This window comes from Trachemys scripta, chromosome 12 (genome assembly GCF_013100865.1).
Source record: "Trachemys scripta elegans isolate TJP31775 chromosome 12, CAS_Tse_1.0, whole genome shotgun sequence".
NCBI classification, from domain to species: domain Eukaryota; kingdom Metazoa; phylum Chordata; order Testudines; family Emydidae; genus Trachemys; species Trachemys scripta.
Window position 1 is genome coordinate 16,894,105 of NC_048309.1, and position 24,640 is coordinate 16,918,744.

The window sequence follows — 24,640 nt, forward strand, 5'->3', positions numbered from 1 at the left end:
GAGGCAAGGGGGCTGCCTGAAACCCATAGCGCTCGGGCAGCTCGGCTCTTAAACAGAGCCGAAGAGTCAGGGGAGGAGCAGAGCCGCCGCGGGAGGGGAAGTGCCTGGCCGGCATTTTCCCGGACATGTTCAACTTTTTGGCAATTCCCCCCGGACGGGGGTTTGAGTGCCGAAAAGCTGGACATGTCCAGGAAAAAGAGGACGTATGGTAACCCTATGTTCATGGCTGACACTGTGGCCCTTGTGTCTGTCTTTTGTTGTGTGAGCAGGTTAACTTCTTTGCTGGCCTTTGGCTGAGAGTTGCCTGTTTGGGATGTGCATAACAAGTACTATTGTGAAAGATTTGAAAAAGATCAAGAAGCCAGAGGCTGTACAGCAGTAACAGGTGCTTATTTCCTATGTTTTTGAAGATCTTATTTATTACATTAATATTGCTCCCATCACTAAGATAGGAAATCAGCTAGCACACAAGTGAAGAGTATTTCAAGATTGCCAGCTGACACCTAAAATGGTATTTTAGCTCAATTAGTCTTACAAATAAGCCAATACACATTCAGCACCGGTGCTTTATTTTCTGTCTTCTAGATGCATATGTAGAATGCATCAAAATAGCTTAATTGAGGCGCTATCAAACTTTGTTGTTGAAATGCTGATGTACAGTAATTGTTTTGTTTTGATTTTCCCCCCTTTAAACAGACTCCATATCTACTATCTCTATTTACTACTCACTGGGGCCTCATGCTAAAATGAATGATTAATTACCAAGGATTAGCTCTAAACTGCTTTGGTTTGTATGCAGTTGTTGGTATTTATTATATATATGATATCTAATCCAGCAGTTAGTACTTTCAAAGAGAAGAACCATCTGTGCTTGAGATTAAAACACTTTCATTTGCATTGGTACCAATAGCCTAACAAAGGGCTTTATGAGCTAGCAGAGTGAGATGAAAGCTTTGGGGACCTCAGCTTGGAATGAATGGATCGGCTTGCGTGAAAATATGTGTCCAGGATTAAAAATCAAAGGTTTTACGTCTGATACAGGCTCTGTGTGCCAGACACAAAAATAAATACAGGAATTACAGAGAGAAAAGAAGCAGATAGAGAGAACCTGAGGTGGGGTCAGAACAAAACACTAAGAGCTAGGAACCTCCTGAGATCTAAAAATGCGGCTCTGTGTAAGCGTGCAGACTCACTCCTGTGGCGCCTCCTGCTGGTCTCTCAGGGAATTAGCTCAATTTCCAGCCCGGAGCACCCTCTGCAGGCCGGTGATCCACCACAACTTGGCCCTGTGTCCCCCCCCATACCTCGGTGCCCATTTTCTCTGAGGTGCTGCCCCCAGGCAGTACCCCCACAGTTTCTGTGGGTCTCCCCTACTCAGGGAATCCCCACCCACTACCCCCCACCTCAGCTCAGTCTGGGCTACTGCCAGTCTTCACCTAACCCACTCACTGGGGCAGACTGCAGTATAAAAGCCATTCATCATAGGCAAGAGGGTTTGACCTGCTGCCTTCTTCTACCACCCAGTACCTCTATGGGCCTGGGACCAGGCCCTGCAGCCTGGGCAGTCACCAGGCTGGAGCTCCCCTGCTTCACTCCCAGGTACCCTCTTATTCCCCTGCAGCCAGGCCAGTCTCCCTCCACAGCTAGAGGAGAGACTCTCTCAGCTTCTGGCTGCCCTGGCCTGATTGAGGAGTGGTCCAGGTGTAGCAACTTCCCCAATCAGCTTGGGCTTTTTCTCCTAGCCCCTAGCGCTCTCCCAGGGCTGGCTTCTACCCTGGCTTCTAACCACCCCGCTACACTCTGACATTGACTCATTGTGTGATCTCATCTAATTCTAGGGTGACCAGACAGCAAGTGTGAAAAATCAAGACGGGGGTGTGGGGTAATAGGAGCCAATATAAGAAAAAGACCCAAGAATCAGGACTGTCCCTATAAAATCGGGACATCTGGTCACCCTATCTAATTCACTTCACCTCTATGTCTCATTTTCCCCATCTGTAAAATGAGCAAGAATATTCGCCTAATTCGCAAGGTGATCACAGTGGATAATTAACTAATGTTTGTAACATCTAGGTAAGTGCTAAGTATTCTTACCATTGATTAGTCCTGTGCAAATATAGCCAATTTTTCATCAGACTTCCTTAAATGTATACATATGCAATATTTGGCTCCACACTTCATGCAGGTCAGGTGACTCTATGTGCAAATTCTGAATTGCACCAACAAATTGGTGTTTGAGTAAGTATAAGTGTGGCTGCATCTGTGAATACTGCAGCTGCATTTAAGAAGGCCCGTTGAGAATTTGACCCAGAATGGAATGAGTACATTTCCCCCAAAATCATGATGCAGTGATACTGTCAGCCTTGCCTAAATTCTGTCCCTGGTTAGACTCTAAGGCCTGGTCTACGCTGGGGGGTGGGAGGGATCGATCTAAGATACGCAACTTCAGCTACGAGAATAGCGTAGCTGAAGTCAACGTATCTTAAATCAAATTTAAATTACTTACTTCGCGTTCTCGCGGTGCTGGATTGACAGCCACGTCTCCCCCGTCGTCTTTGCTCTGCCTCTCGCACTGCTGGATTTCAGCAGTCGACAGGAGAGCGATCGGGGATTGATTTATTGCGTCTACACTACACGCGATGAATTGATCCCTGATAGATAGATCGCTACCCGCTGATCCGGCTGGTAGTGTAGACGTATCCTAAGGCCCAGATCCTCAAAGGTATGGGAGTTAGGACCTAAATATCTTTGAGTATTGGGGTCTAAGTTACTTCTGCGCCCTACCTCACAGCCTGGAGCTGGGCTGTTGTCTCAGCTTTATTTCTTTCGGTCACAGACTGAATCCTGAAATTTGTGCAGCAGAGGTGGGTACCAACCATAAAATTTTTATCTGGATTTTAAATCCCCAAAACTGGTGGCATAGATGTCTGGCATAGGTTTGGCTCCTGGCCCATCTCTACTATTTAGGTAAATAAACCTATTGGGTAGGGGTCTTTTGGCAAATACCCTAAAACCACAGGGACTAAATCAAGGAAATGGGTGCAAGGATGGGCAGAAGTGACTATTTGCATAGTCAGGCCCAATAACTGCTCACACAAATTCAATGCATGATTGGAGAGATTCTAGAAATCTGACCCAGAATGCTTTGCAAAGTCTCTAGAAGTTATCAGCAGTCCTTTAAACCACCATCCTCTTACCATTTGTGTGTGGGGTGGTGCACTGCCTAAAGAACTGGGCTGGTCTAAATATGCTCCATTCAGGGTGTGTCTACACAGCAGTCAGGAGGCATAGTTGCCTGCACATGCTGTCCCAATGGCAGTGTAAACAGACCCTCATTCTGTGGTATCCACAGCATGCGTGGTTCTCTTTGCTGGATGTAAAGCCAGAAGGAGTTAATCTTCCTTGTCATATTAACTCCTGTACATTTCATGGCTGATTTATCTGCTTCAAAACAACTTGTTTTTGGGTCTCTATAGGTACACATTGTGACAGGTTCGGTCACAGAGACCCCTTTGGGACTGTAACCTGATGTGTTGAGATTACCTCTGAGCCCGTTTTCCCTGCCAGCTTGGGACTCCAGAACCCTGCCTTGTTGAGCAAGACATGCTAGCCTCCTGCAACACAAACCCAGGTCTGGTCCATGTCCCCAAAGCTGCGGACTTTAACCAAAAACTGCTCAGCAGGTTAGCTGCCTCCAGCACCCAGACACCTACCTCCCAATGGGATCCAAACGCCAAATAAATCCGTTTTACTCTGTATAAATCTTATACAGGGTAAACTCATAAATTGTTTGCCCTCTATCACTGATAGAGAGATATGCACAGTTGTTTGCTCCCCCAGGTATTAATCACTTACTCTGCATTCAATAATAAACAAAAATGATTTTATTAAGTATAAAAAGTAGGATTTAAGTGGTTTCAAGTAATAACAGACAGAACAAAGTAAGTCACCAAGCAAAATAAAGCAAAAACACGCAAGTCTAAACCTAATACATTAAGAAACTGTTTACAGGTAAAATCTCACCCTCAGAGATGTTCCAATAAGCTTCTTTCACAGCCTTCATTTTTTCCACAATAGAAATCATCCTGATGGAGCCTCCTCATCCCTCCCATACTCAATGGCAGCACTCTTCGGAGGCGAAGGGTCCATGGGCCCCTTAATGGAGGCTTTGTGCACCTCTCTCTGGGAGCATTCCACACCTGTCCCTGAAGCACTGCCTATGGAGGAAGGGGAAACTTCTGTTTCCCCTCCCCACTCTCATTCTTCCTCCGCCCTTCTCAGGATTTTTTGGCAAGGAGGTCCCTTACAAGTGATTGGTATCAATGATTAAAATGCTTAATTAATCCAGGCTTTACTTTGCCTAGCCACATAAATCGCAGCTAAACGGGAATGCCAGGAGAGTAGGTCTTTCTCTTTTTTAAAATGAATGTTATGCTTATGAAAGATGCTGGACTCTCAGCCGGGGAGACTGAAGTCCCCTATCTCCAGAAGAGGCAGGCAGCATCTAGCAGGGAAAGCTTCCCCACAGTGCCCCACCAGCATGCCTCAGCCCCAACCTGGAAGGATTATTATTGAGGAAGAAAGGAGCTCCAGCTCTATAGCTAGGGAGGAAGAGCAGTCTGGTAGAGAGAGGCCAGTACTGGGAGTTGAAGCCCTGAGTTCTGTCCCCAGATTTGACTCACTGTGTCAGCTTGGATAAATCACCTGGGCCCAGTTCCCTTAAGGTATGTAGGTGCCTAACTCCCACTGATTTCAGTGGGAGTTAGGTACCCAAATACTTTTGTGGATCTGGGCCTTAATCTCTGTGTCTTCATTACCTCATCTGTAAAATGTCTGCACTTCCCTAGCTGGGGGTGGTGGTGAGCAGATAAATACAGTAAAGATTATGAGGTGCTCAGATGCTATGGCAACAGAGGCCATATAACTACCTAACATGCTAAATAATGATATAATATTGAAATCACTTGTCTGTTGATGACGCGGAGGTCTACTAACACACTCATTAGGGCTCTCAGTTGGGCTAACAAATTCACATAGATGTTCAATGTCCGCAACTGGATCTAGTGCTTTTGCTAAAACATCTGTGGAAAAAATATTAACGGGTCATTGCCATTTGTGCAAGCTAACATCACTCGCAAGCTATTCCCATTTCCTAACAAGTTGGCAGCCTTGTGTCATATCAACAACTGTGTGTGCCTCCCAGCAGCAAAAATAATTATATCTTTTGGTTAGAACATGACAGTGGAACTGTTTTACTCTTTAAAAAAACCACAGTATAGTATGCAGTAATAATGTGCTTTTGCTTTTCAAAGGAATTAATCTCAATGATTCTCGTGCATATTCACAAGAGGAAGACTGATTCAGCAATCAAGCTAATAGTTTTTGCTTAATTACATTTAGTTGATTTCATGCTGTCTTGGTACATTGCTGATGGAATCTAAAACCCCCCAAATCCCGCTGAACAATGTCACCATTTTGTACTTGATGTTTCCTGTAAGAAGCAGCCAGGGCTGAGTGGAGCATCTAGGGGCAGTGGGTTTTTTGACAGGCTTCATCTTTTGGTGTGAAGACGATAAAACGGCTAAGCACCTCGACAAGAGCACTTTTTACACTGAGCTGGTTGGTGAGGGAAGTTAGTACATTGCTTCTCCTCCTCTGGAGACCTGACCTCAAATGTTAAGCATGGCAGTATTAAGTGGTCTGGTCCCATCCTAGTCCCCGTTGAAGATTTGTTCACACTACAAAACTACAGTACGCTTTGATAAGATTAGCAGGAAAGGCAGGAGTGCTGAAGATCAGTACTGAGGTGCATTGACAGATGTGTCTGGAAAGCTGGCATGAGGGCTGACCTGGACCACATCTACGTATTTGCCATGAGGCCTACAACAAGAATTTGTAAGTGGTTAGGCTGCCGATGTGCTGAGACCACTTCCTATCTTGCTTACTAATATTGTCTCATTGCTGTTTCCTTGTGTTCCCCCATGTTTGTCTATCTGTATCCAGCCATTGTCTCTTGTCTTAAACTTAATTTGTAAGCTCTTTGGGGGCACGAAAGAGCTTTTTGTTCTGTGTCTGGACACTGTGAGCACAATGGGGTCCTGGTCTGTAACTGGGATTCCTAGGTGCTATTGCAATACAAATAAATAAAATAATTAACAAAGTAATTATACCACATTCATGACCATTCGCGCCAGTTTCTGTTGAATTGCCTTCATTCTGGCAATCAAAACAAGATTTCAAAGTCTGATCATTTGGTAAAATGTGATATATTAGACCTAGGCAACTGACCGGTAGGGCAAGTGGCATGGGACATTGGGGACAGTTTGCAGACTGGATGGGGGAATAGTGAGGAAAATAAAATGGAGGGAAAGGTAAATCAAACGGAGGTAGGAAGAGAGATGAAGCACATCTAGAAACCAAGGGGCAACGAGAGGAATATTTTCCAAATTAATAAATGCCTGGAAAATCCAGGTTATTATAGAAGAGATGATTGCAGCCTTCACAGTACGACGCTGCAGTACATGACAATAGATGTTTCATTACATTGTGCTCATAGTGTTAGCTGTTCAGATTTTGTTTTTAATTTTCCTTTAGAAAATAGCTGTCAAGTGTCTCTCCCCTGAGATAGCTTGTGGAATCTTCCCCCCCACACACACACACACCCTTCAGCACAGTCCATTTGCACAATGTAATAATGGGATGTTTCCAGGCAAGATGAAGACTTAGTGACCCCAGCTGGAAGATGGCAATGAAAATGCTACAGATCAATTTTTCTATTGACAAACACCCCAGTGAAATTAAGGAGGTCACAAAGCGATCGAGTCACTACAGACCTGGAGTAATTAGACATCCATCTTTTTATAATACTTAACTTCGAGGGCCACAAATTTGGCAAGAGTGTCAGTTTGTTAGGAATATTTGGACCACATAAATTAGAAACAATGGACCCTATTGGCTGATCAGGATGAGACGTAGCATTGCCCGCTGGGATTTGTAGTCTTCAAGGTCTACACAGCCATGTTAAAGATGAGAGCAACTGCACTGTAAAACGCAGGGTTATCTAGTAATGACTCTGTTTACCTCTGGCTTACCTGACCTTTCAAAAAGCATTATCTTTCCAGTCAGAACGGAAGTCTAGGATATATTTGGAACACTCAGAGCATGGCTCTGTGCCAAACTTTTGCCAAAGGAAGTTACACAGGCATAAAGCTGGTGCAGCTCGTATATTGCTTGTGTGTGCGCACACTTGGCTTCTTGCATCAGCACTGTGCATACTCACCACAAGTATTTGCACTGACGCACAGTGTAGTGCACTGTCGGTAGGTATCCCAGTTTGCAACTCCCCAGCACCCGTCGCACTCTTTTGGGAAGTTTTGGCAATGCACGGTGAGTCAGAATCAAGTCACACAGGAGTAACAGGGACTGCGGCGTCAAGTTCCCATCATGTAACTTTCTCCACCCCATCTCTTTCCATCATTTTCATGACTATTTTGAAAATTCCACAAACCCATGCAGGCCTCGTTGCTGTCTGCCACCTCTGACCGAAGAATGGAGCTGGCACAGCTCTGCACTATTGTCATGAGCATCTCAAGTAGAGGACACATGAGCCTTTTGTATTTGCAGAGCCACAAGAAGAGCTGTGGGGAACATGACAATTTTCTAGTGGGCAGATTGCTTTCGGACACAGCAAGAACAAATTCAAGATTCTTAGTGGCGTTCACGAAGCAGCTGCAAACAGTGGAGTGCTGCTTCTGGGCCTGAGAAACAAGCACTGACTGATGGGATCGCATCGTAATGCAGGCTTGGGATGATGAGCCGTGGCTGCAGAATGTTCGGATGTGCAAGGCCACATTCCTGGGTCTGTGTGCCGAGCTTGTCCCCGCCCTCCAGAGCAGGGACACAAGAATGAGAGCTGCACTGACAGTGGAGAGTTGCGTGGTGATCACGCTGTGGAAACTTGCAATGCCAGATTGCTACAGGTCAGTGGGAAGTCATTTTGGACTTAGAAAATCCACTGCGGGGGGCCGTTGTCATGCAAGTGTGCAGGACCATTAATCATCTCCTGCTACGCAGGACTGTGACTCTCAGCAATGTGCAGAACAGAATCGATGGATTTGCTGCAGTGGGGTTCGCGACCTGTGGTGGACTGAAAGATGGCACGTCTAGTCCTATTTTTGCCCCAGAGCACTATGCCCCAGAGTACGTCAACAGACAGGGCAGTTTGTCTATGGTTATGCAAGCCCTGGTGGATCACCAGGGATGCTTCACCAACATCAAGGTAGGCTGGCCAGGGAAGGTGCATGACTCTTCACATCTTTAAGAACACAGGACTGTTCAGAAAGCAACAAGCAGGGACTTTCTTTGCTGACCAGCAGCTTACCATTGGTGATATTGAAATGCCAGTAGTGATCCTAGGGAACCCTGCTTACCTATTACTCCCCTGGCTCATGAAGCCATACACCAGCCATCTCAATAGCACCAAGGAAAGATTCAGCTACCAGCTCAGCAAGTGCAGTGGTTATCCCAGTGGTGATAGCTGCCCGCTGTGCCCTGGATAATATCTGTGAAGCAAAGGGGGGAAAGTTGCTGTTTTATTGAGTAACAGAATCACTTAAAGACATTCTGTGCAAGTTAAAAGCAAAATACACTACAACCTGGATAAAGTTATGGAACAGAGCTTAAAGAAGCAGAAGGAACATTCACATCCATTTTAGCTACACATACAGCAGTCGTGGCTCTCACAGGTCAGTGTATGTGAAGTTGTGGTTGTCCTTAATATCCCCTGGTGTGGAGTGGTAGGGGTAGGGCTGCAGCCCTTGATGCCATGTGGAATGTTGAGGGGGGTGTGAGGAGGTGCTGTCCTGGAGCTCTCCATGGACTACAAGAGTCTGCAGCATCTGTGCTTGCTGCTGGAGAAACCCCATTATGTCCTGATGTATCTCCCTCTCCTTTTCCTGCTGTGCCTTTCGCCTATCTGCTCTTTCCGTCTCCATATTGGCTGCAGTATTTATCCTCCAGGCCCTCTGCTCATGGTCTGATGCAGCATTGGCTTGCAGGATCTCACTGAACAAGTCGTCTTCTTTCTCCTCTTTACCTGGCTCAAGTGTTCCACAGGTGCGGAGAGGAAATCCCTCAAGGCCGCAACCTCAGCAACTACAAATGAAACACACAGAGGTACTGTAGTCTGTATAGTCACAATGGAAAGTGAAAGTTAAGATTCAGAACTCCCTTCCCTTATTCCCCTAAAGTTTTACACAAGACTTGATTATTGACACTTCTGCTGCAGAGTGCTTGTGCATGGCGCCACCGCACCAGCCATTGTGACTATGGCCTGCCCAGGGAGGGAAATGAGGAGGAATTGCTCAGTTGCACGAAACTATGAGGCTAGGGCAATGGCACCATTTACCACAGGCGGTGGTGATTTTAGCTGATATCTCACTCCTGAGGGTGACAGACACACAGAGAGCACAGCTGCTGGTGGAGTCCTGAAGCCACCTGGCCCTTATGCTACTAGCCTGTTTACTGCTGAAATTATCACCAACTGGCATGGGAAAATGTCCTACTGTGGAGGAAGAAGTAAGGCAGCCATCCCTGGAAACCTTCGGGAGAGGATTGCAGAGTACCTCCATGAAATTTTCATCGAGATCTTTCAGAAGGATCACCCGTGTACATAAACCATTTTTTCCGCATCTCCCTCCCCGCAACCGTAGGCGCCGACTCCGTGGGTGCTCTGGGGCTGGAGCACCCATGGGGAAAAATTGGTGTGTGCTCTGCACCACCGGCAGCTCCCCGCCCTGTCCCCCCCGCCCCAGGTCACCTCTGCTCCACCTCCTCCCCTGAGCACGCCACGGCTCCGCTTCTCCCCCCTCCCTCCCAGTGCTTCCCACTGCGAAACAGCTGATTCGTGGCAGCAAGTGCTGGGAGGGAGGGGGGAGAAGGGGGAACGCAACGCACTCAGGGAAGAGGCGGGGCCGGGGCGGGGATTTGGGAAAGGGGTCCAATAGGGGCAGGGAGGGGGCAGGGTTGGGGCAGGGACTTTGGGGAAGGGGTTGGGATGGGAGTGGGGCAGGGGCAGGAGGAGGCGGGGCAGGGCTGGGGGCGAGCACCCACCGTCGCCTGGAAAAGTTGGTGCCTATGCCCCCAACTCTACTGGGGAATGAAAGGCAGATAACAGATCTCCCCCTCTCTTTGTGGTACCACTACTTCTTCTAGTATGAGTAAATTAATGAACCGTCAGTAGCTGTGTCCTACTAAATTGGCAGCACCATCAGTTCATCATTGTAATGGCATATACATTTACACACTTACCTGAGGTTCCTTCCCCTCTATCGGGCTCACCCATGCTCGACTGCTGGGACTTACTGGACTGCGGTCAAGTCTCAAACATGTCCTGGCTTGTGGCAGAGCTGGGTGCCCCAGGTGCATGTCCCCCATCCTCCTTCACCGCCTCTTCATCCATGCTGCTCACGCCAGAGGCCTGTGATTCAGGCTCCTTGGAGGTATCCACAGGGGGTGTGCAGGGTGGTGGGGTCTCTGCCAAGCATGGTATGCAGCTCTTTGTAAAAGTGGCAGGTCTGTGACTCAGCAGCAGATCGACTGTTGTCCTCCCTGGCCTCTTGGTGTGCCCGCCGTAGTTCCTTTGCTTTTACATGGCACTGCTGCTGGTCCCTGTAGTACCCCTTCTCCTGCATCCCCCATGCAATCTGTTCATAGATATCTACGTTTCTACAGCTGGTCCATAGCTGTGCCTGTCCAGCCTCTTCTCTCCACCGGCACAGGAAATGCAATATCTCCTGTCTACTCCAGGCCGGAGCATGTCTGCAGTGTGCAGCCGGCATGGTCAGCTGGGCAGTTGCATGCAACAATGGAGAGCTGCTAGGTGTGCTCGCCAAGGTGAACAATCAGGAAAAGGCATTTCAAAAATTCATGTGGTTTTAAAGAGGGGGAAAGGGGGGCTTCCAGTCTCTGTGACTTCTGAGCAGTGAAGTTCACAATTGTGACTAGAGCGGTCATTGTCAGGCACTGTGGGACAGCTGACGGAAGACTTAAGGTTGACACAAATACCGCACTGTCTATGTTCATGCTGTGTCCATCTCAGTGCATCGACCATGGCTTAACACCATTTGGTGGCGTTACTGCATCGCCATAATGGAGTGCTTCTATCAGTGGGTGACAGATTTAAGTGTAGACACATGCACAACTAGGCTGACACAAGGCAGTTAACATTGACCTAACTGTGTAACGTAAACCAGGCCTCAGCGTTCTTCAGCCAACCTCTGTGTTGTCCTGTGCTAAAAGTAGCAGGAATAAAATAGAACTTCAGATGACCTGGGTGATGCCCTCCTGTCCCTTCCTTGAAGCTAAGGAACATATTTATATCCATGGACATCATGTGCCTTTGAATTTGGCCTTTTTGATATTTTCTTTCATTTATCATTTTCCACTTTCCCTGCAAACCATTGCAGCTGGAACTCTAGACTCTGCTCTGAGGGAAGACTGACAACATGTATCAATTAATGGGACTTGACAGCCCTCTGACAACTAAACGTGTGCTTAACAGCATTAAGGAATTTGCAAGCAAGCATGCTTCAAGGGTATTTTCCCGGCCACTTCCGCTCAGCATCAGAAGCAGTTGGAATCTTGTGCAAAAGCTGCAGTAAGCAAACGAAGTGCTGAAACTTAATTAGTGACATTCCTTTATTTCCTTTTAAACCACATACTGAAATTGGATCCAATGACAAACAAAATGATTACAGTTATAGCTAAACTAAAATAGTCAAACATAAATCTAAGTTGTGTCAAGGAACAGAAAATTGAACATAATAAAACCAGTTGCCTTGTGATTTATAGCTATTCAACCCATGATTCATTTGTGCTTGTGAATGAATAGAAGGGCTCAGTCTTACACAAGATGCACCTATGTACTCACTCGCACTTTAGAAATATCAGTAGTATAGCTTGTGTAGAAGTATTTAACCACTGGCAAGCAACTGATTGTACAGGCAGGTCTGACATTCAATCCAGCTGAGAGCAACACATACAGATAACATATGCATATTACCTGTCTAGCAAGTATGAGGCCCCAATTCAGTCATTTTCCTCAGCTGTGCATTAATGTTTTGAAAATATTGTAATCACACAAGAGGCAATGAAAGTCATGTAGTAACGTTCAGTATCAGGGCCTGCTGGGCTGCATAGAACAACACAGGCAAACTTAATGGTTTGTAGAAATTAGTCTATGTATTTGGGCCATTGAAGAAATAGAGCCAGATGGTAAATTGGGATAAATCAATGGGGCTACACAGATTCACACCAATTGAGGATCTGGCGAAAGATGTCCAAGAATGAGCAGTACTGACTGCATATCTGCCCTTAGACAAGTGGGAGGTTCTTATTTGATTTTCAAAGGCTGTGGAAGCCTGTTCCAAGCCCCACAAATAGCTAGCAAGGCAGCATGTGCAGTGGTTAAGAACAAGGGACTGGGTGTCAGGATTCCTGGGTTCTGGTTCAAGTCATGTTACCCTCTGTCTGCGTAAAGGGTACTACACACCTCACAGGGGTGTTGGGACACTTCATTCATTAATGGCTGTGACGTCCTTTTGAGTGTCTGGATGAGCTGTCCTACTTTATGAACGGGAGTCTGTTTTGACCCTCATTCAGGAAAGCATTTCACCATGTGCTTAACTCCCATTGAGCACAAGCTGGCACCCTGCAGGGAGAAAAGTACCAGCTCTCCAGACTGCCACCAGCTGCCCCCATTTGACCCCTGAAGCAGTTGCTCTTGTCCTTAAACCACTAACTCATGTCTATGGGACTGCAGGGGTCTCAGGCTAGTGCCTGTGTGTGTTCACAGCCAACATTGGTATGGACCCTGGCTGAGCAACTAGCCTCAGGGACTTTTGGATTGCACAGCTGCATCTACAACATAGCCCTGGCATGTAGACGACACATGGTGTCACTCCTGCCACACACTGCTCTGTATTTTCCAAAGGTGGGTTAGCTCTAGAATGGACAGAGAACTATTTGTAGTTGGGGATGGAGGTAAAGGGGAAATAGAGCCATGGACTATACTGAGTAAAAGTAGACTCATAGACTCATAGACTTTAAGGTCAGAAGGGACCATTATGATCATCTGGTCTGACCCCCTGCATGCTGCAGGCCACAAGACCCTTCCCTGGACTGTGCCGTTGAAGTCCCCAATCCTGTGTTTTAGTGACTTCAATCGGCAGAGACCCTCCTGCTAGTGATCCCTGCCCCATGCTGCGGAGGAAGGCGAAAAACCACCAGAGGCTCAGCCAATCTACCCTGGAGGAAAATTCCTTCCCGACCCCAAATATGGCGATCAGTAATACACAAGTATATTGTTTCCTTAGGGGACTAAGAAGACTGAAGGGGGAAATCCCTTAGCAAATGGAGTGTAAGGTTTCATGAATGAAACTTGTTCTTGGTGCCAAGTTTATTTTTCTGCAGGCCTCTCTGGAGCTTTAAAAAGGAAAAAAAAAAAAAGGCATTAGACCAAAGCGCTATTGGGCTTGTCAATTACATTACAATTCTCTCACTGTATTTCCAAGAATACTGGATCCATTTTCAAATGCCAACTCGCTCTCTCTCTCTCTCTCCTCACCTCCCATGCTGGATCTTCTTCACTACTAAGTATAAGTACACACACAAAGGGGTGGGGGGCATGTTGCCATTAGCAGAAAAAGTTCCAAAGGTTCAGCTGAGATTTTTTTCAAGCCACCTATGGAATATGGACATCCATCTCCCATTCCTTTTAGTGACAATTGGGTATCCAGATCCAGTTGGTTGCTTTGAAATGTTCAGGTCTTTGATCTCAGCTGTGGCCTTTAGATGCTCCTGCAATACAAATAACAAACAATAATACTGTGATAAGCATCCCAAGGCCTGAATGCTCACTAGATCCCTCCCTCCCTAAGACTCACCCCATTCCATACTGAAAGAAGGAGCTTGCTCCTTATTTTTGCTGCCTGCAAACTTTTGCTGCCAGGAAGGGGAAGAGAGAAGCAAGAAATTCTTGAGCGGATTTCCTTCTAGGTTGGACATGTCTAAGGGCCAAGCCCTGCTCATCTTGCCTGTATCACTAGGCCTCCACAAGGTCAATGGGCCTGATCCTGATCCCATGGGGTTACTCACAGGAAGTGAGCAGGAATTGGCACTAGTGGAGTGTTTCAAGAATGATCACCATGACAGGTTTATTAGGGGGCTCGTGCCAAATTTTCAAGAACAAGCATGGTGCACAAATGGGAATGTGAAACATCTTTGCCCAGGGTTACAGTAGTTTCATGCGTTGATGTGAATGCGGTGCATCTTTGGACCTGGTTACAGCAGTTGCATGCACAGACTGGGTGCACAGTTGACTTTTTAGGCTCATTTGCACATAACCAGCCCATATGTGCACACATGATAATTACACATACACAATAGGTGTGCATTTTGCGTGCTTGTATTCATTAACAAATCTTGCTCTGCTTTCCCCAAGGTTACTTAGCACTAATTAATCACTAACAGTCACAGAAATTCCATCAGAGGCTTGCTCACTTAAATCTTTGCAATGGTGGGAACAATTTAGTATAGGCAACGCTTTCTGGACTCTACTGCCTCCTTGTGTCCCTGGAATTCTGCCTGTTATCTATTGAAACTTACATTCCAATACAGCAATATCATTAATCCAATACCTTCTGGCAGATGCCTGGAGAAGGATTTGATTGGAACTAACAAAATCTATGCTGCTTTCGGGCAGGTGAATCATAACAGCCCATGGTTAAACAAAGTGAAAGGAGGCTGGGGATTGGTGGGGAGAGAACACTTACATGCGAGATGAATTAGCTGAAGGGGCTTGAAACCCTACCTGGCAGGAATTGTATGTTTGAAGTTATATCAACCCTATGTGAATTGGGTATGTGAGCTTGTTGGGCTGTATTGGGGATACAGATCCACTCAGACCTGGACTGTTAGGGCTGCCATAACTGGCCCTAATGGGCACCTGGTATGGGCAGATAGCTTGGTCTAGCTGTTAGGGGAGTGGACAGAGAGTCAGGAGCATGTGGGTTCTATTCTTGGCTCTCCCACGGATGTGCTGTGCAACCTTGGGCAAGTCACTTCCCCTTCCTATGCCTCTGATTCACACTCCCAGCCTTTGTCTGTCTTGTATTTAGACTGTAAGCTCTGCAGAGCAGGGACTAGCTCAGACAATGTGTTTTGTACCACACCTAGCACAATGGGGACCTCATCCTGGTTGGAGCCTGTTGGCACTACCACACGAGGGCTCCTAGGTGCTACGGCAATACCAATAAAATAATACTAAACAGAGTCCCACGAGAGCTAGAGAACTGACTAGGCCATGGATATCGAATCCCCTCTCACCTCTCCAGCTATCTGTGCAATGTAAGAAGAGCTTGCATTTCTGCTGCAAAGGACTTCAGCCCCAGGGCTGTCAATCCATGGCCTTTCCCCAGAGCTAAATCAATCACCATCTTTTTGAAGGATTTCAAATACTATAGCAGTGAAGCTGCAGGCCAGTAGCACAGAGAAACAGAGACTCCGTTTGGCTCTAGAAATGAAGATATGAAGCCGATTCACTAGTTGGTAAGAGGGTTAATGCTCAGGAGCAGGTTTGAAGGACACTGGGCTCCAGTCGTCAAAGGCAGACACAGCCAGAACTGTATTCACCTCAGTGGAATTATTCCTGCTTATGTCACAATTGGACCTCATGGCTTTTCCCAGCCTGTAGTAAGTCCACCAGGCAGCCGTGAACACTGAAAGGAGGAGTGGGGAAGAAGGAAGGGGACGTAGGTAGGATTGGGAATGGAATGGAAAGGCAATTACTGCTGCCATGAGCCCAGAGCTCCCCAGGTACATAGTGTTGCAGAGGCCTGGTTTGTCCACTAGAGAAAGAACTCCTGGAGATATGCCTACCTCTCCCAGAAGGGTTTTATCATGACTGATTCAGCAGGCTGTTTAAAGTGTGATCCATGATCACAGGGTTAGGGGGAAGCAGTGGAGCCTTCTTAATGGTTCCCTTCCCACCCCTCCCGTTTCTCATACCTTCTCCCCACTTCCATGGCAGCCTCTGTCTTCTCTCTGATGTGTCCTTGACCCTCACTGCTTCCTTTGCAGCTTCTCCCTCCCTTTGTGACACCATCTCATATACACCCTGCTCCTTCACTGACATCTTTGCTCATGTTCTGTGCTCTGTTCCCAGTGCTGATGGTTCCCATATCACACCCCATCCTCCCTCTTCAGAACCAAATGGCAACACAGCTGTTCTCCAACACAGCCATGACACACTTCTATCCTGCATTACAGACAGGACCTGACCATGTTCAAAACTGCCCTGAAACAGCCCATTCCAATTGTGATGGGATACATTAATATTCCCAGGTTGATTTTTGTAGTATAGCAGAAGTTCAGATTGCAATCACCTCAGAATAGGGACTAGATCTGTATAGCACCAAACACAGTCATTGCTCAGTAATTGATAACAACAGCTAGATCTGAGTTTGCTCAACTAGCACGCGTTCACTGGTTGATAGCTGTTGTCCATCTTAACCACACACCATGGTGATAAATCAGAGAGAGCGGAGACAATGTTATCCCTGACAGCTCTGTGTACATTTCAGGATGTAAATTCTTTTACCCACTTCAGGAGAGCTTACACAAGTTTAATTTTAAAAGCTGCTCATAGCTTAATGGGCTTCCTAAAGACAAAGAATGGTTGTAGATCAAAAAAGGGGAAATCGTATAGCTTAGTAGTTTAGGTGGCATCTTGCTGTGACTTGCAGGAGAAATGATAAATGGCTTCTTTTGTTTACTGCGTAGCTCAGTGACCAGAGCTGATAAACCAAAAACAAATTCTACCCCCTAAGGCGCTACTTTTCAAATTAACATTCACTGGCATTGCCTTGATCTTCAAAGCAGGCGAGTATATCCAAAGAAATAAAAGATGCGACACTAATTATTGCTGGATGCAATCCAATGAGTAAAGGTACAGTGATTGATATTTGAACTGAAGGTAAAGGACATAAACACACCAGACATATCAAGGTTTATAAATAAATCCTTCAGTATATAATAGGTAGAGACTAAACCCATCAAGCAATGAGGAATTACCATTTAAAACATCCCAAACTTATTCAGAAATGTTGGGTCACACCAAAGAAATCATAACAAGGAACACTAAAACAGTCTTACCTGAAATGATTCACTGATTTACAATGCCATTTTTTTGCTCTTTGAGAAAGCACTTTTACTAAATAAATAACAATACTGAAATAGTAAAATTCTGGATTTCATTCAATTTCCTCTTGGAATATCTGACTTCAACTTTTAAGTCTGAATTTGGAAGCTACTGCTCCCCTAACTCTTTGAGCCTTTTTCCTGTGATTCCACTATGCCTCTCTTTGCATGTGTCTCCTCATCCCAGCATTCTTCCAGACTTTTGGCTGTACACCAGTCCTCTGCATGGGTGCCTTTCTCCTAATCTTCCCCTGTCTCATTCAGTGCACTCACAGCCTTCTCTGTGCCCCTCCAGCCCTTTGGTCTTCCTCTGACTCTTTTTTGCACCTCTTCCATCCTTTGTGGACATTCCCATTGCTATCACATACTGCTCTTTTGCTTAGATTCCCCAGCCATGATTTACTGCAGTTCTTCATGCAGTAGGGGACTAGGAGCCAGAATGCCTGGGTTCCATTCTGCTGTCTACAGCTGACTCATTTGAGAAGCTAACAAACTGTCTTTCTAAAAGTTATGTCCAGTTCATCCCACAAGCTACTGGGCTTATTAATGTTCATTTATATCGAAGAGAAGAATAGTTCACCCACTGCAGGAATTACTAGGTGAAAGTCTAGAGGTCTGTATCGTACAGGAGGTCAGACTAAGGACTGGTCCACACTACAAAGTTAGGTCGACATAAATCACCTTGCATCAACCTATTTGTGCAAATCACAACAGAAAGCAAGATCTGTCTCTGGCTGACATAAGCACCCAGTTACAGTGATGCAGTAATACCACTGTCCCGAATGAAGTGGAACCATGGTCAACCTACTGAGGTCAACACGGTGTGAGTGTAAACACTGCATGACCTGTGTTGACCCTAATAGTCCTCCAGACATTGTCCCACAATGCACCATGCCCTGCGACAGAGACTACTCTGGTCACAGTTGTAAACTCCACTGCCTACGGGGCTCATCCCTTTTTAGGCTCCTCCCCTCCCCCAGCATGTTTTAGAAATGCCTTTTCCTGATTGCTCAGCATGGCAAACATACTTACCAACTCAACCTTGTTGTGCTCAACTGCCCAACCAACCATGCCAGCTCCATGCACTAGACACGCTTCTGCCTGGAGTAAACAGGAGATATTGGATTTTCTGAGCCTGTGGGAAGAAGAGGCAGTGCAGCTGTAGAAACGTGGACATCTACAAACAGATTGCTCAGGGGATGCTGGGAAAGAGGTACAACAGGCGTGTGAAAGCAGAGGAACTTCACCAGGGATACCATAAGGACAGGCAGGTCAGCACTGGATCTGGTGATGCCCAGTGGACCTGCTGCTTTAACCACAAGCTGCATGCCGTTCTTGACAAAGATCCCACCTACAGACCACTCTGAATACCCCCGAGGAGCCCAAGATAGACATCCCTGCCATGAAAAGCAAGGGGGGGAGGAGGGAGACACAGCAGTGGGCTCCAGCCATCTCATGAGCTAGGACCTGTTCAAGACTCTGCTTCAGTCTAGCCAGTCCTACCAGATGAGCACATATGAGCCTGATGAAGAAGAAAGGAATTTGGGTAACTCTGTGCATGCATTTTTCCTTACCATGTTTAAATTTAAAGATGGCACCCAGCCCATCGCCAAGTTAACAAGACACAGGTATCGACTGTTCAGTGTTTTACTCACATGAGGAGAAGTAGCAGTAAAACAAACAGAAATAGAGTGGGCATCTGCTTTTCATTTCCCTGTTGGATTAGGCGGGGTGGGTGGGGGACGGAGGCATGCAGAGCACTTTTTTTATGTACATAAGGATGTCCCTTTTATCCTCTTAAGAGATCTCGATTTAAACTTCCATGGAGGTTCTCTGCAATCCTCTCCCACAGGGATGGCTGCCTTATTTCTCCCTCCATGGTAGGACAGGGTCCCGTGCCACTCTGCAATGAGTTTGCCAGGCACCATTGCAGTAAGCAGGCTAGTGGTAGATAAGTCCCGAAGGCTTCAGGATGCCAGTAGTAGCTGTGGTCTCTGTGCCTTTGTTGCCCTCAGGAGTTAGGTATTAGCTCAAATCACCACCAGCTGTGGAAAATAGTTCCAGTATTCAATGCCATTACCCTGTGCTCACACCCATGGAATAGGGACTGAAATTTTAGTGCTTCATGAAACAGAAAATCCTTCGCCTGCACTTAACCCTGGAAGGCCCTACTCACCTGGCTGGGAGCTGGAGACCAGTGCCATGGAAAGGCACTCCAAAGCTAAAGTGTCAATAATCATTTCTTATTAAATGTGTTTATGGGAATAAGAGAAGGGAGGTGTGAAACTTATTTTCCCCTTTACATTGTGACTGTAAATCCAGTTGTACATCTGTGTGTTTTTATCAGCAGCTTCTGGCATGGTGGCCCGGAGGAGTGCCCCCACCACCTCCGCAGAATGCTTGACCCTGATGAGGCGGAGAAAGAGGAATACTAGGGAGGACACATTCAGTGAGATCCTGCAAGCTAGTGCTGCATCAGACCACGAACAAAGGGGTTGGGGGACAGTATGACCAACAACATGGAGAAAGAAAGAGCAGCCAGCATAAAGGTCCAGGAGTCCCAGCAGGACAAGAAGAGGGAAATGGGTCTTCTCAGACAGCAAACCCAAATGCTGCAGACTCTGGTTGACCCACAAGTCTAAAAATCCCAGAATTCCTCACCCTTTTCAGGCCTCAGACAGTTTCATGGTCACTGGTCCCTCTGCCCTGACCTCCCCCTCCCTCCTCCCAACATACCACATGGCATCATGGCCCACATCCTTATCCCTACTACTTTGTGCTGGGGAACAGCAAGGAAAACCACAGCTTCCACAGTGAGATAGCCACTTGCTTCTCAAGTCTCAGCTGGTGTCTGTGTAGCCGCTGCATTTGTGCACTGAAATAGACAGAAATGTTTGCTGCCTTTCCACTTCTAAAGTTCCATTCCATTAATTTATGTTAAAAGTTTGCATTGCGTCGCCTGTGGTTTTTTGCACATTGTTTTTTTTTCACACAATAAAGTTCTATTTGGGGAGAATAAAATTGTCTTTACTAGTTCACCACACGTATTGCAGAATGCACAGTGGTACTCAAAGCAAAAAGTACTTGGAATGTACAGCAAGTACAACATAACTCATAGCTCCAGGAAAACACCCAGTCATGTCATATTTATCAGGGCCGCCCAGAGGATTCAGGGGGCCTGGGGCAAAGCGGGGGAGCTGTGGCGCTTGTACTCACCTGGCGGTAGTCCGGGTCTTCGGTGGCATTGCGGCGGCAGGGGGCCCTTCAGTGCTGCCGAAGACACGGAGCGACTGAAGGGCCCCCCACCGCCGAAATGCCACCGAATACCCAGACCGCCGACGGGCCAGGGCTCGCAGGGCCCCTGCCGCCGAAGACCCGGACCGCTGCTGGGCCAGGGCTCATGGGGCCCCTGCTGGGCCCGGGGCCTGGGATAAATTCTCCCCGGGCGGTCCTGATATTTATAAATGTACAGCAAGCACTACACGATTCTTAGCAGCACACAATGCAGCAGGCCCAGAGAACATTCCACCACAGAGCACTACCGTGACTGACCGTTAAAGTGCTCCCTCAACTGCATAGCTCCACACTGGGTTCTTGTAGTGGCCATTGTGTCTGTCTGTTCAAAGCCAGCAGACAGCTGCTCTACCTCTGCCCTCCAGCAGCTTTGCCCCCTTTGCTTCACAAATATTATCCAGGGCACAACAGACAGCTAACTTTTGGGATACTTTTCTCACTGAGATCCGATCTAGTGAATAAACACCGCCAGCGTCCCTTCAATCTATCAGAAGCACATTCAACAGTTGTTCTGCAATTGCTTAATCAGAAATTAAATCTTGCCTTGGTGCTGTGAGGTAGCCGGTATACAACTGCATGAGCCAAAGGGGCTAGGTCCCCCAGAATTACTATTGGCATTTCAGTGGTAATCCACTGGTTGGGAAAGGATGTCCCTGCTTGCAGCTTTCTGAACAGTTCTGTATTCTTAAAGATGCAAGCATCATGCATCTTCCTTAACCAGACCAGCCCACACTGATATTGGTGAAGTGTCCCCAGTGATCCACCAATGCTTGCATAGCCACAGAACAGTAGCCCTCTCTGTTGATGTACTCTGTGGCAAGGTTGGCTGTGTCAAAATAGGAATGTGTGAGCCATCTATCACCTGCTGCCGTTCAGGAACCCCATTGCGGTAAATCAAGCCATCTGTCCTGCACATTACTGAGAGTCACAGTCCTGGGTAGCAGGAGATCATTATTGGCCCTAAACACTTGCATAACAATGGCCTCTACCGTGGATTTTCTGACTCCAAAGTGAGTTCTCACTGACCGGAAGCAATCCAGAGTTTCAAGCTGCCACTTGAAACTCTGGATCAGCGATCGCTGCTCGCTTCTCCTCTGTCAGTGCAGCCCTTATTTTGGTATCCCTATGCTGGAGGGTTGGGGCTAGCTTGGCACACCGATCTGGGAATGTGGCGAAAGTTCTGCAGCTGCTGCTAATCATCTCAAACCTGCATTATGATGCAATCTCACCAGACAGTGCTCATTTCTCAGGCCCAGAAGCAGCGCTCACCAGCTGCAGCTGCTCTGTGAATGCCACAAACCTCCTTGACCTGATTGTTTTGTTATGTCCCTTAGCAAGTTGTCCTTGAAGATGTTGCCACTTCCCCCATTGGTGTGGTATTTCTTGCAGGTCTACAAATACAGGAGAATCATGCATTCTGTATTTGAAGCATTAATGAGAACAGTGCAGAGCTCTGTGGGCTCCATGCTTCTATCAGAGATGGTGAACACTGAGAAGTGCTGCGCGGTTTTGTGGGATTTTAAAAAAAGGCAACGAAATTATGGGATATAGATGGCATGATGGAGAAAGTTGCAAGCTGGGAATATGACCCCTAGCGCCCAGTGATTCCCATAAGAGTCATTTCTACCTCACAACACATTGATAAAAGTTCCCAAAAGGCATCACACTGGATGATAGCACATGCTACATGGGGCTACCTATCCATGGTGCACACCGCACTTTCTGTACACTGACGTAACTTGTGTCAACTAAAATTTGTAGTTCAGCCATGGCCTTAGTAGTGGTCCCTTCTGGCCTTAAAATCTATCAAGCAATGCCAAGTCAGAGCTGACACTGAAGAAATTATCTTCTCGCCAACTGAGGGTTCATTTTTATATAATTCAGTGTGCCAATATTTTTGATCAAAATGTTTCACTGCCTTGTTCACCAAAACAAAAAATTAGTTGTGTATGGGCTGGAGTAGTTTGTTTCTTTTCTATTCCTTGTTTCTTTTCTGTTGTTCATGGTCTGATTGTATTCCTGATTACCTCTGACTGGCACTCAGGGTACATCTACACTACAGCGGGGAGTCGATTTAAGATACGCAAATTCAGCTACGTGAATAGCGTAGCTGAATTCGACGTATTACAGCCGACTTACCCCGTTGTGAGGACGGCGGCAAAATCGACTTCTGCCGCTTTTTGTCGGCGGCGCTTACTACCACCTCCGCTGGTGGAGTTAGAGCGCCGATTCGGGGATCGATTGTCGCGTCCCGACGGGACGCGATAAATCGATCCCCGAGAGGTCGATTTCTACCCGCCGATTCAGGCGGGTAGTATAGACCAGGCCTCAGTTCACACACCTATTTACATTCATTTCTAAGCTGTTTCCTGTTGGTAGTTTGTCTCTAGTGACTCGTGCATTTCCATTTCTTTAACAATAAAGTTATATTTAACCACAGTAGAAAGAAACACTTAGAAAGGGGAAGTTTCCTACCTATGTTGCCAGTAATACCTTAGTTACTGCTAGTGGTGGAATTGTAAAACTCCAATATACTTTTCACCATTTGTTCTCTTCATTTGTTCCATTTCATTTAGCTGCATGGGTTACAAATTTTACAGGGGAGATTTTTTTTAGCCAATTTTAAAAAAATGTTTTGCATTACATGGTTTTGCAAAAAGTCATGAAAACTTTTTAAAATTACAAATGGATGTTTTAACACTTAAAAACAAATAAACATAGAAATCTACATTTTTGAGCCGAAATTACCTGGCAGTGTCTCTTTTACCTATTTGTTTTCAAGGCATATGTAATCTACTTTTGTTCCAAAACCACAGCTGAAGTGTACTGCATCAGCCCAACTCATGCAATGCCTCCAAGCATTGCAGAACACATCCACTTTTCACTCCTTGAATAAGAGTCAGGTGCGGTGTGTATGACTGAAAATGGGTGCTTCTGCCACAGCAGCAAGGGTTGCGTTGCACCGTGTTCCATTTTAGCTCTTGTCCATGCAGGCAGATGTGTTCAAAAGCTTGGGGCATCCTGATTGCTATGGTATTTGCACTGCTTACAGTTGAAAATGTGATATGTAAGAGTTTCTTTCTCTAATGCTTCTAATGGTAGTTCTTGATGCTTTCTCATTGAAACTGGTTAAACAGTGTCATTGTGAGCAAGGCTAACATTTCTAACCAGTCAAATTGGGAGGTGGGAGGGCGTGAGTTCTTTGTCATGTTTTCAACTCAGTGTGTTGAAGTCCTGCCATGGGATTTTATAATTCATTGTATACTGTGGTATATTTAGCCAATGCAACTTTTGACTTTATGTTGTTTTTAAAGCAGAGTAGCAGAAAAATAAAGGATCACCTTGAAGCACAATGAATAAATAAAAATAGTCATAGACATGTATGTTTTGAATGCACTTCCATATTTTGCCAGTAGCCCATCCAGTTAGCAAGCAGCAGAATTAATTCATCACCAAGAGAAGGTGCATCTCAAATTGTCCGTCAACTCTAGAGCATCCCACAAATAAGTTAAAAGAAAATGTCATCGGCTCTTGAAAGCAGGGAAACAGAAAAAAAGTGAATGTAATCCATTTTAATGCCTGTATACAACAGCTACGGGTGGACAGCTCAGATACACAATCTTAAAGTTGTAATGAGCATAGAGCAATCCAGCACTGTACCACTTCCTAGTCTCTTCACAATCAGTGATTCGGGAACAGACAGACTTTTTTTCCCCTAGCCATTTTCTTCTTCTCATTGCATTCTTTGTCCCAAGAATGGGTTCCTAATGGCTGGTGTGCTCTCTGGAAGTTGGTGCTGACCTGGCCTGATGCCCTCAAAGTTGTGTAATTTGATTTTCACAGGCAAGTTAGCTGTCTCCCCAGGCTATGATGATGAGTTCGAATAGCTGATCAGGCAAAATATGGAATATTTTGGAATTCTAAAATCTCTTTTAAAAGTCTTGGGAAAGTTTTATCTGCTTTCAAACCAGTCAGGACAGTTTTCCATAGGTTTCAGTCATTCAAAATGTGGCATATATGGTATAATTGTGCTTGTGTAACGCCGACAGACCCCTGTTGTCGGCGGGTGGGATCAAACCTGAGGCCTCTG

At 46.2% G+C, this 24,640-nt stretch overlaps 1 protein-coding gene across 1 annotated transcript in view; it reads left to right on the top strand.

Moving 5' to 3' along the window:
• Positions 1-24,640, top strand: part of KCNB1 (potassium voltage-gated channel subfamily B member 1) — a 199,946-nt gene that overhangs the window by 171,102 nt on the left and 4,204 nt on the right. The window lies entirely within an intron of this gene.